The 16,733-nt window shown below is 38.8% G+C and overlaps 1 protein-coding gene and 1 long non-coding RNA gene across 2 annotated transcripts in view; one reads left to right on the top strand and one right to left on the bottom strand.

Annotated features, from left to right (window-relative positions):
- LOC146476058 (microfibril-associated glycoprotein 4-like) overlaps positions 1–16,733 on the top strand; it is a 207,812-nt gene that overhangs the window by 3,355 nt on the left and 187,724 nt on the right. The window lies entirely within an intron of this gene.
- Positions 12,833–14,062, bottom strand: LOC146476059 (uncharacterized). The gene is made up of 2 exons (XR_014865715.1): positions 14,025–14,062; positions 12,833–13,562 (listed from the first exon to the last, which is right to left on the bottom strand). It is a non-coding gene; the product is annotated as an uncharacterized LOC146476059 (long non-coding RNA).

A 16,733-nucleotide genomic window follows, 5' to 3' on the forward strand; every position in this document is an offset into this window, starting at 1 on the left:
AATATGGCAGTAACGACTTTGGAACTTCACATTATCCGCAAAACACAGCCAGATCAACCATTGACTAGAGAGAAGTAATGTCTTTGACAAGAGTCGATTTCCAGTCATTATGTGCTCAGACCAAGGTCTTCCTTCCTCAGTACCACGTTGGGAAGAAGATTAAAATACGGGCTCAACTCGACCTCATAGCTAAATTTATGTTATGGCCTTTACACAAATTTCGACAAGATTTAAATTTCTTAAAGCTTACGTATAGTTCTCTTAGGCGTTTTGCGGCCTTGAATAGCCTCAAAACAATTAGAACTTCGATGAAAGTGGATCACTCACAAGAATTAGATAAATTCGAAGCTAACGAAAACTGACACCTTTTTTAAAACTACTTTGGGAGGAAAATAAAGGTAGTCGCGGGCCATTTAAAAAATCGTCGCTTTATTTATCATTGCAAAGGATTGATATTTCAGTTGAATTACTTATGAGACACAAATATTTATAATGGACTTTTAGCCGCTTCGTTAATACTTTATTTCGAATTATTAATTTACAAGTAACACTTTTCTTAACGTTGAGCAGAACAAGTATTCAGCAAGTTTGATTTATGACTAAGAGTTGACGTGATGTCCCACGACTTTGCCGACATAACGACATTTAGATTTAGAGTTAGCTCATGTGCGGAGATGGCTTCCAACATTTCCTCTTCTCAAAGTCAAGGTGAGTTTACTCGCTTTCCGTGATCCATGCACATCATCAGACTGAGTCTTATCTTTATTACTTTATCTTTAAGTACCCAGAGAGCCTAATTGACGTTTACCTCGATTGTAAAACATGTGACAACCTCGTGATCAGTTTAAAGTCAAGTTGTCGGCATTTGTCATGTAATTCCACGTGGCATTTCCTGTTACCACGCTCTGCCCTTTCTTCGCCGGGCGTCGGTCTTAAATCGTTATCTACAGTAATACAGTTAGCGCTTATAAGGATTTATTTGGATGATAGTGTTCACCTCAATGTTTCGGGTCAGTAATTGCTGTACCGTAGTTACCGTGGCGCGCTTCTCGAAGCAGTTGATCGTAATAAGAAGATGTGACTCGAAAGCCATGTGTTAGTGCCTCGCTGACTTTTTTATGTTAGCCTTGTGTTCGTTTAAAGGCCGATGTTCACGGTCAAGCGCATGCGCGAGCAGACCGGCTCAAAATAAATTGTACGGGTCGACACTAAATTCGATGCAAGCTTGAAGTGGAACAATCTGTTGAAATCGCGCCCGAATTTGGATCATCCGCTCTTTGTTCTTCGCTTTTTATAATCTTTGTTTCCTGTTGTAAATACAAGTTCGATTTTTGTAAGGTCAAAAGTGTTTTAGCATCCGAAAACGACATTTTTGTCGATGGATCGTCAAGGGAGACGTCGCGGCCGACTGGCGACGGGACGTTCTGTGGACTCTCTGGAAGCACAGAAGTTAAAGCGGACAGAGTGGAGTGGATGTAGAAACAGTAGAAATCCTGTGTGGTTAACAAGATACGTCCACCAAACGTGGAAAATTGGTAAAGGTATAAGTCTGTTTAAAATAGACAACGATTTCGCGCCACATCTGCTTTCGCTGGAAATGGCAAAGGTCACCAACTGGCTTTGGATGAACTCGCGAGGATTTTCTAGATTTCAATCGTACTGTTTGTTCATATGGAAGTCAACTGTCAAAAACGGAGAATTCGATAGACAAACAGCATCAAACATCAGTGTTTTGCTTTGGATGGAAAAAATTGTACAACACTGAGACGCGAAGCGAATAAATATGTGATCAAATGTGCGAGTTAGTTGTAGTCGTCTATTAGCGAGCTCGAATAGCGGGCAGTACAAAAACAACCCAAAAGATTTGCGGCAAACTACAAAATCTACTGTAAGGTATTCATTTATATATAAAATTATGGTCATTGCGAATGGCAAACGCAGTTTTGATTTGCCACCATGGCAGAGTTTTCTCAAATGCATTCCAGCATCTCGGAAGGACGCTCAGTGTTGTTGTTACTAAACGGTCGCATCGCTTCTTGAAGCTTGCGGATTTCTCGTTCTTCTCCTTCTTGCTGGTCTAATAAAATTAGGCTATCGAACGAACACACTATAGTAAGTTTATCACTGAATGCTGATGAAATACTGGATTTAAGTACGTAAGTTTGAGGGAGCTTCTCGGCTTTTCGAACCGCGCGTAGTAAAAAAAGGTCGATGCCGCGGGGTATCGACATTGTACTAGAATAAAACCGTATACGTTCGCATAAGTTTATAAGTTCTGGCATTTCTTGAATGTCATGGGACATGCACGAAGCGGCGCTATAAAAATCCCCATGTGTTTTTCATGGACAGCCTTTTTGTTTCTTTCTGAAACGTGACCGAAACACTGGCCGGTCAGTTTTATTTTCATGCCAGCAAGTTATAAGACTTGCCCGCCATATCCCGCTGGTGTTGTGTACTCACTTCTAATTGGTCCAAAAACAGTTGGCTTGACAGCGCTTACGTTATCGCTGGCACATGCGCCGAACCGTGAAACTCTCCCTTTAATTTATTTGTTTGCAGATTGTTTGGTTAGTCATATATAGTTTTGTACTCCTATAACTATCACGAATCTTGTTAGTTAGAAAAAATCCTGCACGCAGTCTAGTGTAGTGGATACTGTAGTTATGTCTGGAGTTTAAGTGGAGTGATTATTCGAATAAAGGAGCTGATTAACTAGGAAACGTGTTTTTTGGTGCGTTTTCGACAAACTGGCACCTCCGACGGGACCTGAACGAGTATGGAAAAGGAAAAAGCAGAGATAAACGCAAAAATCAAAACGTTAGATTTAAGAGTCAAGAAGACAGACGAAATCCTCCAAAAAGATGATCGAACGGCGCCGCGTGTCGGCGTTGGAGAGGCAAAGAGCTTCTCTTGAGAGTGTGGTGACCGCAGCTACGACCCTGAAGGATTCGTTAGGGGAGAAGAAGTTTGCTGAAGGCGAAGACGAACAAGCAGTTCAAGAATGGACGGAAGAATTGGAAGAATCGGTTGACGAGGCGGATAAATGCATGCGACAATTAGCAAGCAAAATAAAGCTTATCGATCGGAAATCAAAACATGAAGCCGCCGTCTTTGAGCACAAACAAGCCATTGCGCTAGAGAACGAAAGGATCGAGCAACAACGAGAAACCGGAGCGTGCGCACGCTGAAGAGATGGCCTTTGAGCAGAAGAAACTCATGTGCAACAAGCACAAAAGAAGCCGACGGAAACCGCGGGAGCGACTAGCGATGTTGTTAAATTGCCAAAGCTTGTAATTACTAAATTCGATGGGTAACCTCAAGTTTGGATGCGTTTTGGGGGTCAGTTTGAGACACAGATTGACAAATCATCTGCTCCAGAGTAACAAAGTTTTCGTATTTAAAAGAATTGCTGGTTTTGAAGGTCCGAAATCTGATTGACGGACTTGCGTTCACGCCCGAAGGTTATCAAAAAGCTAAAGATTTACTCGCGCGACGCTACGGCAAAACCAGTGAAGTTGTGGGAACTTACGTTCGGAGCATACTCGAGCTGCCTACGATCAAAGAGAGGGATGTGAAGAAGATTCACGAACTCTACGAGATCCTGCTATTTAACGTCGGATCTTTGCGGACTTTGGAAAGTGTAATGTCCTATTACATCACTAAGCCACGGCAAGAAAACCCTCATTTACCAGTGATTTTACCAAACGGAGAATTCTAGGAAAATTTAGTATTTGCCTTCAGTTTTCCGATGTTGGAAAATGTTCTGTGAATGAGAAGTTTTTCTTTTGTGAACGCTGGCAAAATGTAAAGTTTATCATATGTTTTCCATCGTGGCGGAAAACCGCCAGTCAACGCCTTGTATTCAGAACCGTTTTCTTTATATTTTCCCGCCTGGGTGAACGCGGCGTTTATCGTAGGTTTTCTTGCTGTATCTGTTTGCGGTTAACACAAGGTAAACGTGGTATTTACTGTTAATTTTGCTGCGCTCGAAAAACTCCTGTGAACACTTTGTTTTCCAAAATGTTTTCAGACGGTTTTCCCAAGAGGGTAAACGTGGTGTTTGTCCTACGTTTTCTTTACATTTATATTCACGGTAAACACAAGGAAGACATGACATTCGCCAGCAATTTTGCTGGGCTGAAAAAACTCCTGCGAACACTTTGTTTTCCAAAATGTTTTCAGATGTTTTCCCAAGAGAGTAAACGCAGTGTTTGTCTCGCGTTTTCTTTACATTTATATTCACGGTTAACACAAGGAAGACATGACATTCGCCAGCAATTTTGCTGCACTCGAAAAACTCCCGTGAACAGTTTGTTTTTCAAAATGTTTTCAGATGTTTTCCCAAGAGGGTAAACGCGGTGGTTGTCTGTCGTTTTCTTTACATTTATATTCACGGTTAATATAAGGAAGACATGATATTAACCGTGAAGTTTGCTGCCCTGGAAAAACTCCCGTTAACACTTTGTTTTCCAAAGTGTTTTCAGGAGTTTCCCAAGAGGTTAAGCGCTAAGTACCAATCGACTCTGGGACTGCGGGAGCACTCGTTTTACTCACTTCATTTAAATATTCATCAATTCTGGGACTGCAGGACTGCCAAAGCACTCGTTTTACTCACTTCATTTAAATATTCATCAACTCTGGGACTGCGGGACTGCCAAAGCGCTCGTTTTACACACTAAGATTTAAATATCCTTCTTTACATTTTCCCGCCTGAGTGAACGCGGCGTTTATCGTAGGTTTTCTAGCTGTATCTGTTTGCGGTTAACACATGGTAATCATGAGATTTACTGTTAATTTTGCAGCGCTCGAAAAACTCCTGTGAGCACTTTGTTTTCCAAAATGTTTTCAGACGGTTTTCCCAAGAGGGTAAACACGGTGTTTGTCTCACGTTTTCTTTACATTAGACTGTTCACAGTCCCCCTATTTTTCCGTGGGATTCTCGAGACCGGGTATGCTTCGATGGAGCTGCCGCCATCTTGGTTTGTAATCTGGGGAGACTGTCTAAACTACCGAGGGGAGGGGAGTGGAGTTTGCTATTTTTTCGCTTCCCATCCCCAACTATACTAACACCCACTCCCGCTCCCCTCGGTAGTTTAGACACTCTCCCCAGATCGCGCTCGCTTTTACAAACTAAGATGGCGGCGGTTCCATCGAAGCACAACCTCGTCCCCAGGGCCGTCCGCGCGGTTAGCCACGACGAACAGCCCTGGTACAGGCTGATAAAATCTGCTCAAATCGTGCAGATTACCTCGCTTTCAACCTGGCGCAGAGAGCATGGGGTCAACGTCCAAGTTTAAAAAAATGGCGGTCACTTCCTTCCTTCAAGCTCTGAATTTTGCTGTTCAGTGCTGTTGAATGCGATGTTTCTGTTGTTTTTAAGGTAGCCCAAGTTCGCGCCTTAGAAGTAGTGCATTTATAGGACAAGATGTGATTGAAGTTTTGCCCACTGGTTACGGTAAATCTTTAATATTCCAGTTAATTCCCGACCTCATTAGCTTTAATTTATCAGACGGGCGGACGTAGTGATGTGCAAAGCGACTCGGTTATTATCGTTGTTTGTCCATTAGACAGTTTGATGGGATGAAAATACAGTATAGCTCGAGAATCACTTTGTTTATTAATGGAAGTTCTTGCTGGGGCAGTTCATAAACTTGTAATATGTATTCTTGTGTGAAACTTTCTACTGGATGCCTGGGCCCAGCTGTGTTTATAAGCAACAGAGCACTGTCACTCAATCATTCTTATAACTATTCAGTTGATAAAGAGGCTACAAAAATAGGCTGAACAAGGGGCATTCCCTGTATATCTGTTTCCCATCGCTCACCAATCATCTGGAGAAGAACTGGCTGATATTCAGGCCATGTTTAATGCAACCAGGCCCTAGCTTCTGTTGATAACTGATTACAGATAAAAGGTCAAACTTCTTATCAGCCATCTCTTTTAATTAACAGAAAAATTCGAAACTTAGTAATGAGTAATGAGATATGTACACTACAGTTATTTATATTTACAGTGCAATCTCAGTTATTTGAACCCTCAATTTTTCAACACTTCCATTTCCTTGAACCAATAACTGCTAATTCCCTTGGATTTGCTTCAGTCAGATTTTTACCTCCTATTTTTTGAACAAAATTCAGTTTCCCTAGGAGGTTAAAAAAATTGGTATTCCACTGTAGTAATTTATGTATCATTATTATACAAAATGTTATACACCAAGTCAATTGTTTTCTTTTACTTACTTTTGATTATCCAACAATAACCATTTATTTTTCATGCATGGGTTTTGTGACGTCAGTTACCAGTGCTACAGTTTTCTAAACCTAATCACATAGTCTGGTGTAACTTTTTCAGTAATATTAGGAACAAGATGCCCCTAATGGCATTTTCCCGGAATGCAAAATGTGGCCTCATTTATTCCCATTGTATGCGCAGATTTATAACACTATCCTAGTTAATGGAATAGTTTGAGTCACAAAGATAGTGTGATGTTAATGTTGTTTCCGTATTCCCTTGTGTTAATACTAAAACGTAGACTGACTCACGTTCTATTCTGGTTATGTAATTTCAATAAAAGTGTAAGATTACAAATTGTTCTCGTTTCACCAAAAAAACCCCAAACAAACAAAGAAAACAGGCAGAAAGCTTTCCTAAAAGAAAACTTTTAGTAAAATTGACAATCAGAACCTTTAATCTTTTTGTGAAGTGGATTTCCAGAAGCGTTTAAGCATCAATTCGACAAAGTGGTGTGACATGTGTTTTAGCTTATTAATGACCTCTTGTCCTCGTGGTTCTGCAACTGCCAAACAAAACATGATGTCTTCGCCAGCAACTGTCCAATTATCACCGTTTTAACTGTCGAGTGCTTCTTAGAAGTTGTTCTTTTGATTTACCGCTTTAAAAGGGTTAATGTTCTTTTTGGAAATGGCATAGTGAGTTTAAAACAATTAAACAATCTGGCCGCTACAATAGCCACAAAAACATCCCCTCTTGGGAAGAGCAGAATTTAATTCAGGTTTAATGAATAAATCAAATGATGATTTGACGTCACACAGGTAGGGATTAGGGGGTCCCCTCCCTTGTGATATACGCGCCAATAATGGATTTTCATTGGCCCACTTTTGTTGAAGACAATCGGAACAATACATCCCTACTAGGAGAGGGGAGAGTTTAATGAATAAATTATTAATGTGCAGATTTAAAGCAACCATGAAAAAAAAAAAAGATATACAGAGCCCATTTTTTGACATGGTATGCCCTCAGGGCATCCCGCGTAAAAACATTACTTAACATTTCCTTTTCCACTCTGTCCAGGGTTCGTGTAAAATATTCTTTAGTTATGTAAGTGATAAAATGCTTTTAAGTTGCAATATTTATTTCAAAGTATTAGTTTTTCATCATTTTGTGAACTCAGAAGAGGACTTTTATATGCACACTCAACTCTCTCTTAAGCACTCTTGTACCTTATATTTTTTTATGGGAAAAACAAGATGATGAAATGTACTGTAAGGAATATTTTACAGAATGCTTATAAATGATACATGGTAGGTATTTTGTTGTGTAAAAATGAATGCATTAGGACTTTGCAGATGAAGTGCTATCCGTAAGCTGGAGTGGTGAGGCTGCAGCAGTGTAGTGATTAGCACTACTGACTTCTTCAACTGGGTTTTTACTCGTAAGGACAAAAGGTTAATGGGTTGAAGCAAGGCCCCTACCTTAATTGAGAAATTAGAGAATAAAATCTACAGTGTAAATTTTTGTGGTGGAAGGAACCCTTCCAACACAGAAATTTACACTCCAGAGATAATTCTCTGATTTCTCAGTTGTATCATCAGTACTTAACACAGCACAAAATATTTTTTTTTATAAATTATTTCATTATTCCTTAATTGTTGTCAGTGTTATTTTCAACTTTACTCCAAGTTAACTCTCTCATATAGCAAAGTGTAAAAAAACTGTTGGGGATAACTGCCTGATGGATTTTTTTTGGTAAAGATTTTGACAGGGACAGTTGAGGATTCATTACTCCAGTGTTACTTGATTTTAACTTTACTCCAAGTGAACTCTCTCATATAGCAAAGTGTAAAAAAACTGTTGGGGATAACTGCCTGATGGATTTTTTTTGGTAAAGATTTGGACAGGGACAGTTGAGGATTCATACTCCAGTGTTACTTGATTTTATTTCAATCAATTTCACTAATTTTAATTTAAAACCAGGTTTAGATGACTAGGGACTAGGGAAACATTTTTTTTATTGGATAATTAGACTTTCGACGTTTATTGCATTCAACATAGAAATAACTCATTCCTAATACAGATTGGAGTTAAGATTGTATGGGGCAACCAATGTTGATTGCCGTGAATGAAAGGCACTTGGGACACATATCTGGCACCCACCCCCCTTCAAAATTTTGCAGGGGCAGATGAAATCATCACCAACTTGGCAAAGGAGAGAGAACCTAGGATTGAGGTCATCAAACACACTCCCTAATCCAGTTTTGATTATTACTACAGTCAAACCTCTTTATTATGGACACCAAGGGGGCAGGGATAAGTGTCCGCCTTATAGAGGTGTTCGTTTTAGAGAGGAAGGCTTTATATGGATTTCGGTCTCTCAGGGACCAATTGAACTGTCCGTAATAGAGAGGTGTCCGTATTAAAGAGGTGTCCGTAAGGAGAGGTTTCACTGTAGTTTTCATATATAAATTATAAGAAGCACAGGTGATTGTTGTGTTGACTTTGCAGTATTGAATAAGAGCCAGCAAATTACTGCTTTGGTTTCCCTGAAAAAAATGCAGGTTGCACTCTCAAAACAAAAGAACTAATGTGGTTGACAGGAAGTTATGAGAGGTTAATGCTTTTCCTATTCCTTCCAAAACGAATGGAAAAATTATAATGCATTCTTGGATTAAGTTAAGAGTAAGAAAGACATCTTGACTCTCTTACTAGTAAATTAATATCAATTGCATGGAGCTGAGCACCTAGTTTGAGTTCATACAAAACCAAAATAAACAACTTAATGTGTACAAGAATAGCTATCCACCTACCAATTACAGAATGAGCTTTTCAATCCAATTTATTGAATTAATGAGCTACAAGTACAGAAAAATCAAAATGACACAAAGCTAACTTGGCTTGAAATTTTTCTCCTGTATTCAAACATCTTCAATGTGCATCTCCCTCAAACAGAACCTAAACATCAACAAAAAAATCACTCAATTTGACCAGAAAACGATGAAATCTTAAATATTTTCTAAATCCCTATGATTAAAGAATCGTTTGGGACCGCGGTGTACCAGTTTGGAACGATATCTTTATTGTGCATATTATGTTACCGACCACATGAATTCACATAACAACACTGGCCTGCTATTGCCCGTATTAGCTTGCAATTTTAAATATTATCTTGATTAAAGGTTACTTCACGAAAATTGCTTCCTCTTCAAAAGACAAAACACTACAAACAGTTTTAAGAGTGAGCATGCATACATAATGATTTGTATTCTCTTACCTCCTCGATTGACAGAGCCGTCGAAACTTTCGCCGTCCACCGACAGAGCAAAACCCCTTCTTCTTTTAACAGAAAACATTTTCCTTCAACCCTAATAAATCTGCTATTATTAGAGCGGAACATTTCCACACAGTCGCGCAGGATCGAAAAATACGATGGCGCGTAGGACAAATTCGATCGCTCCTACACTTAAAATTTTTTGCAAAGCTCTTAAAATGATCCTTGCTATTTTTATACACCATTCTGATACAGGAAGACGTATAAACACTGCTATTTTTATCCAAATCTCTAGAACAAGGCGAAGCTAACCCAGCCATGTTTGTTTATAAACTTTAAGTTCGCGCGTGTAAAGAAGAATCTGGGTACTAGCGCAAAATGGTGTGGCCAATCAGAAATACTAATAGAATTTTGTCTAAAATTTTGGCAATCTTACAATGGCAATGCTCGATAGATCAGCCTGTACCAGGGCTGTTCGTCGTGGCTAACCCCGCGGACGGCCCTGGGAACGAGGTTGATCGAAGCATACCGGTCTCGAGAGGTCGGCATTAGGTAACATAGGGTGAAGCGGTCCCGACTGATCGGAATTTTCCGATCGTCCTTGTGACGTCATCGTCCGACTGCTTTCACGAAATAAACAAATATGGCGCTGACATATGGCTGAAGTGCTTTATATGGCTGAAGTGCTTTATTATCCTTTGCATTGTGTGATAAATTTGCCGGCGGCCAGCTCTGTTGGGACAACTATTCCTCAGTTTACACACTGAAGGACTGACAAAGCAGATTTTTTCGAGGAGTGGATGAATGTTTACATGCCTTTACCATTTTATCTTTGCCCACCGCTTCACTCGATGTTACTTCTTTGAACTGTAGCAGAGGACACTACATATTAAACATAGGGTGAGGAGGATCCGAGCCCAACTGGATCCAGTCTTCGTTTGGAAAAGTATTCCTCATTAATTATTTGACTCAAAAGCAGTTCTTTCGATGAATACATGAACATATGCTGTTATATGAATTTTCAACACCTGATGAAACTGTTTACATCTTTCACGAGAATATAAGCCTACTTAACTCGACGTTTATTACTTCTTTGTACTGTTTTTGCACTACATAATAGGGTGAGGGTGACTTGTAGTGGCATTTGCAGAAATAATCATAAACAACAAGTGGTTTTTCGTTGCAGGTCAAATAAAGCGGGATAATGTCAAACACAACGCGTGCGCCTTTTCTGTGTTATTTGACCGATATTTCGGAAGAGTAGCAACTACCATCCCTTCCCCTACTTGGGCTTGCTTTTGGCTGTTAATTTTTAACTCCCTTCTTCCGCTGGACTGCCTATATTAGCGGGAACCCGGGAAAATCTGGCGGGAGATTTGAGTTGTAATTTACCTTTGCGTAGCTCGCGTCTTGATAATGGCAGAAAATTATGACGATTGTACATGTGCTTCTTGCGAACAAATTCCCGAAAGAACCTGCTACGTTTCTTCAATGGATCAGGTCGCAAAGCTAATTTCAAGTTTTGAAACGAAAAATACTGTAAAGTTTTCCTGTTACAAGGGTATTGGTAACTTCGGAAATCATGGTGAGTTAATATTTATTAATTTTTGGTTAACTTTTGCCCCCATAATACAGTTCTGCTGAGTCCTGTCAATTGCTGCAAATGTGGGGATCTAACCTTTGGAATAATAATAATAATTAAAAAAGAAGATCAATGGATTTAGAATCCACAGGATGACACTGAGACACTTCTTACAACAAATTATAACAACACAATCCTTCCTTTAACTTAACATTTTGTGATACTTTTTTTGAATTATGGAGTTCCTCATGTACACAAAACTTCAATTAGATGAATGAAGTGTTAGTGAAAATTAGGAACTTCACTCTGGACAGTGCTCATTTGTTATTAGAATCTTTGGTGACTCTACAAATTCAATCCCAGGAGAATGCCCCTTACAACAAATCCACCCCAGCCCCCTCCCCAACCCCTTCCCATTGCCATGCCCTGGAGAGGCTGATGAAAGGATCAAATGATTGAAAAAAAAAAAGAGGAAAACTTCTGATTAGGTTTACTCAAATTGTTAATGTGGTTGGATTATTTCAGAAGTCTGGATACAACAATTCTGCATAGTTGTAAATGCAAATGTCACCATAGATGCTATTTGTTGCTGGGTACACACCAGAGACATAATTCCTATTAAATTGCAGTTTGTAGTCTTTCATGATCACATGCATGCCCTTTCTGGTCTTGGTATCATGTCCAAAATTCAAGCAATTTTTTTAAATAAAAACAGGCACCAATATACAGACATCAATGCTTGCAATGTGGTCGATTGATTTTCAAACTATAACACTGTGCCTAGATTACAGGAAAGGAAATCACAGACTTTATTGGGAGGAGCCAAAGGAGGTCCATGGTAAAAAAAATAGAATTCACTGGAGTACCCTTTTACATTCTGGACTGCAAGATCTTGGACTGCCAGCATGGAAAGGATAGAAATGCTGCTCTCAAAAGGAAGAAGCAACAGCAAAGAGAAGAGGTGAGTGTATACATACACAGTATTTTATTCACTGCTGGATTAGTAAAACTCATGAACAGAGAAACCATCTCAACTTCACCACCAAAACTGTTTTTATTGTCAAAACAATGGAAATGAATGCCTAATTTACTGACATAAAAGATGCCCAGACACTGCTTTAACCTCCATGTTGCAATAAACATTTATTTCTTTCGCTTCTTTCAAAATGCTGGGCAGAGTTATATGACTACTAAATATAGCAAGGTTGAAATTAAGAGAAGTGGTAGCATTTCCAGATTACAAGGTTTGTGAGTTCAAAAATTGTTCATAACAAAAGCAACCAGTGCTAGTTATAACCACAAGGTGGTGGCTGTGGCTAAGGCCAATTGCAATAATAATAATAATAATAATAATAATAATAATAATAACAATAATAATAATAATAATAATAATAATAATAATAATAATAATAATAATAATAGTTGGAAAGTGGAAGATGCAAACAGCAATTGTGCCAGCTTTGTTGTAGGAGCACTTGACATCATCAAAAAGGGCTGGATAAGTACATTCAACATCACTGAGCTTCAAAATAAATCCTCTCCTGGGAATGGCTAATATTCTAAGGAAGGTTCTTTCAATTAAGTGAATTCTTTAGTACCTGATCGAGGACCATGGTTTGGCCTTGGTGCTGAAGAGAAGAAAAGCTCGCAATCAACAACAACAACAACAATAACAATAATAATAATGATAATAACAATAATACTAATAATAATAATAATAATAATAACAGTAACGAGAGTATATATTCAGTAATTTAATTAAGCAACTTTTATTGTCCCTGAAGGTTACAATATTGAAACAATTTCAATGTCATGAAATTTAACGAATACCTGGGTAATATGTGTCCTAATATAATGTTGGAATATAATTTTTTTTTCTGTCCACTACAAAATGCAATTATTAAATGAATAATAAACAACCCCTATGCTGTAGATTGAAAAAGATACCAAACATGAGAGGGAAAAGGCCTCAAAGAGATTGCGAAAAGATGTGGGAAAAGGAGAAGTGAGATCTGAGCGAAGAATCTACATTGAGTTCCCGTCCCAGGAAGACCATGCACATCACCTTATGGGAGAGGTGAGATAATAAAGGGAAAGTGCAAAAACTGTTATGAATTGACTGGTTGGGACCTCTTTGACCTACTGGCTTTGGTTCAATAATTACAACTCACAAAATTTATTTATATTTATATTCTTGCCTCTGATACAAACAGCCATTTCACAAAAAAATGAGCTAGGAACTTCTTCAGCTGCAATGTTCAGTCATTACACAGCAATTGACATTAAGCATAAATGTTATCAATTTTTTTCTCTAAGTGATGCAAATGCAGCCTGTGTCTTTTTCTCCTATACAGAGTATTAATTTCACAAAAACAGTGTACAAGATTTTTTTTTCCATTCAAGTTCTGTCTTAATTAACAAAGATCCTATCATTCTAACTTTCATTACTATTGCAGTGTGGTGGCCTTTGTCAACCTGTTGATGAGGGATTTATTAGAAAAATTGATGCACTAGTTAATGAAGGTGTGAAAGACACTCGCGAAATGAAGAGACAATTATCAACAAGATCCATATCAACATTAAATACATGTACCGGTAATATTCTCTATATAATTTTCTTAGGGTCTTACTTGCAAGAAAGATATTATGACATGTCATGTCATCCTCATGTATTTCATTCTAATTTACCTTATTATCAAGCATAATGAGTGATACTGTATGGAGCAATTAGACGCCAGTCATTACTGATTTGTTTTGGGTGCACATTTAGCATGATTTCTCATCTGTTCAGTAAATACATGTATGAAATTATACTTTTGTTACATTACCCCCATGATGTTATCAAATACAGTAAAAAGTTTAAATTTTTAAACTAGCCACATATGTTGAATACTAAATGATTTCAATTACCAAAACAATGTTACTAAATTAACTTACATGTATTGTAGTCCACTTCATGGCAACAAGAACCAAGTGAAGTAAGGTAGGCTATGGGGGAAATGGGGAATGTTTTAAAATTTTGTAGTTCCTGGTAAACCAAGTTTTCAAGCACTAGCTATAGCTGTTTTAGTGAAATATAGCCTGTAGATAAATCCTCAAAGCTTTCACGCATGATCGTGGTTATTGTTTTATTTCCCATGATTAAAGATAGCAAAATATTGTCCAATAGTTAATATTAACATTACAACAGGGAGGAGGACTAAAGCAAACCTTTTGGGCTTTTACAAAGAAGTCCCCCCATTTAAAAAAATTTAAATAAATATATTTTTATACACTTCAGCATAGGTTGTTGAAAATTCATGTATTCATCGAAAGAACTGCTTTTGAGTCTCTGAGTTTGCAAAAAAATTAATGAGGAATACTTTTCCAAACGAAGACTGGATCCAGTTGGGCTCGGATCCTCCTCACCCTATGTTATGTAGTGTCCTCTGCAACAGTACAAAGAAGTAACATCGAGTGAAGCGGTGGGCAAAGATAAAATGGTAAAGGCATGTAAACATTCATCCACTCCTCGAAAAAATCTGCTTTGTCAGTCCTTCAGTGTGTAAACTGAGGAATAGTTGTCCCAACAGAGCTGGCCGCCGGCAAATTTATCACACAATGCAAAGGATAATAAAGCACTTCAGCGCCATATTTGTTTATTTCGTGAAAGCAGTCGGACGATGACGTCACAAGGACGATCGGAAAATTCCGATCAGTCGGGACCGCTTCACCCTATGTTACCTAATGCCGACCCCACGGAAAAATAGGGGGACTGTGAACAGTCTATCTTTACATTTATATTCACGGTAAACACAAGGAAGACATGACATTCGCCAGCAATTTTGCTGGGCTGAAAAAACTCCTGTGAACACTTTGTTTTTCGAAACTGTTTTCAGATGTTTTCCCAAGAAAGTAAACGTGGTGTTTTTCTCGCGTTTTCTTTACATTCAAATTCACGGTTAACACAAGGAAGACATGATATTCACCGTGAAGTTTGCTGCGCTGGAAAAACTCCCGTGAACACTTTGTTTTTCAAAATGTTTTCAGATGTTTTCCCAAGAGGGTAAGCGCTAAGTACCAATCGACTCTAGGACTGCGGGAGCACTCGTTTTACTCACTTCATATTTAAAAATATTCATCAACTCTGGGACTGCGGGACTGCGGGAGCACTCGTTTTACTCACTTCAGTTAATATATTCCGGCATTAACTCTGGGACTGCGGGACTGCCAAAGCGCTCGTTTTACTCACTTCATTTATATATTCATCAACTCGGGCTTTGGGAGCACTCGTTTTACTCACTTTAATAGATTTAAGTATCCATCGACTCTAGGACTGCGGGAGCACTTCTTTTTCAAGTAAGATATTTAGCAATCGAGACATCATATTCACCGTGAAGTTTGCTGCACTCGAAAAACTCCCGTGAACACTTTGTTGTCCAAAATGTTTTCAGGTGTTTTCCCAAGAGGGTAAACGCGATGTTAGTCTCGCGTTTTCTATTCCTTTCTCCTGACGGTTAACACAAGGAAAACATGACATTCGAAGGAAATTTTGCTTAGCCTGCGAACAGGCTCCCAAGTGGGGTATAGTCGTAAGGGCGAAAAGAAAAGTCAGTAAGCCGGGCAAGCGGTGCACGGTTTTGCTGCGGTTGAGCCTGAATAGAAATAACGTGCGCCACAACGAGAACATTGTATGCGACGTCTGTTCCTTTTCTTGAAGTTTGCAGGAGAACTTCGTTAAATTTTAGTGGAAACACCAGAGTTCCGAATTCTTTTCTTCTTGTGACAAATTTTGGCGCCTGCAGCTTGCCTGCAACGAAAACTGCTGATCAAAACTACTTTGGGCTTTTGAAATGCTGGCCAAGAAGGAGTCTTTGTGGCTGTAGTCAGGGAGCATGTGTAATCCCGTGGGATTTTCTTGAAGATAACAAGCCACCTATCTGAAAGTGTCAAGGGGACCCTTAGGAACACAGAAAATGTTGTCGGCAATTTTGCGACTTGCACCGGCAGCTGTTACGGTGGTTTTAAAATAGGCCCCGTATGGCTCAGCATGGAAACGAGGCTGAGACTTAAATTGCTCATAACTATCGATATTTGCAACCAAATGCCACCAAACTTGCTCAGATTTATTATGAGGTGATATCTAACATGTCAATAGTCAGATTAATAGTTAACAAGGTCACGTGACCATGTTGACATAGAAGCGAGGCTCCTACATTAGATTGCCTATAATTATCGCTTATTTGAACCAATTGTCACCAAACTTGCTCAGATTGGTTATAAAATTGTATCTGACATGTTAATAAACATCAAAGTAATACACATAGTCACGTGACCTTTTTATCATGGAAGCGAGGCTTGAAAAGAAAATTGTTTACATTCGGCATCATAATACGTACATTCTTTCAAAAATTACTGTCACTGTACTGTTCCCCAATGATTCCTGCTTTGATACCTGCTTTGAATTCTGATATAATAATCGAAATTAACGTTATTGCTGGACAGTGGTCTTTTTCATCAGCTACTCACACTGTCGTGATCTTTTATGGCGAATTTTTTTATGTTTCTGCTTCTCTAGACCCCGAAAAGACAAATCTAGAATTTGATTTGTGCATTATTTGCCAGAAAAGAGAGAAGGAAAGTCTTGTTTGCAAACCTTCAATTGAT

This window comes from Pavona decussata, unplaced genomic scaffold, assembly GCF_977016875.1.
Source record: "Pavona decussata unplaced genomic scaffold, jaPavDecu1.1 SCAFFOLD_81, whole genome shotgun sequence".
Lineage (NCBI taxonomy): Eukaryota > Metazoa > Cnidaria > Anthozoa > Scleractinia > Agariciidae > Pavona > Pavona decussata.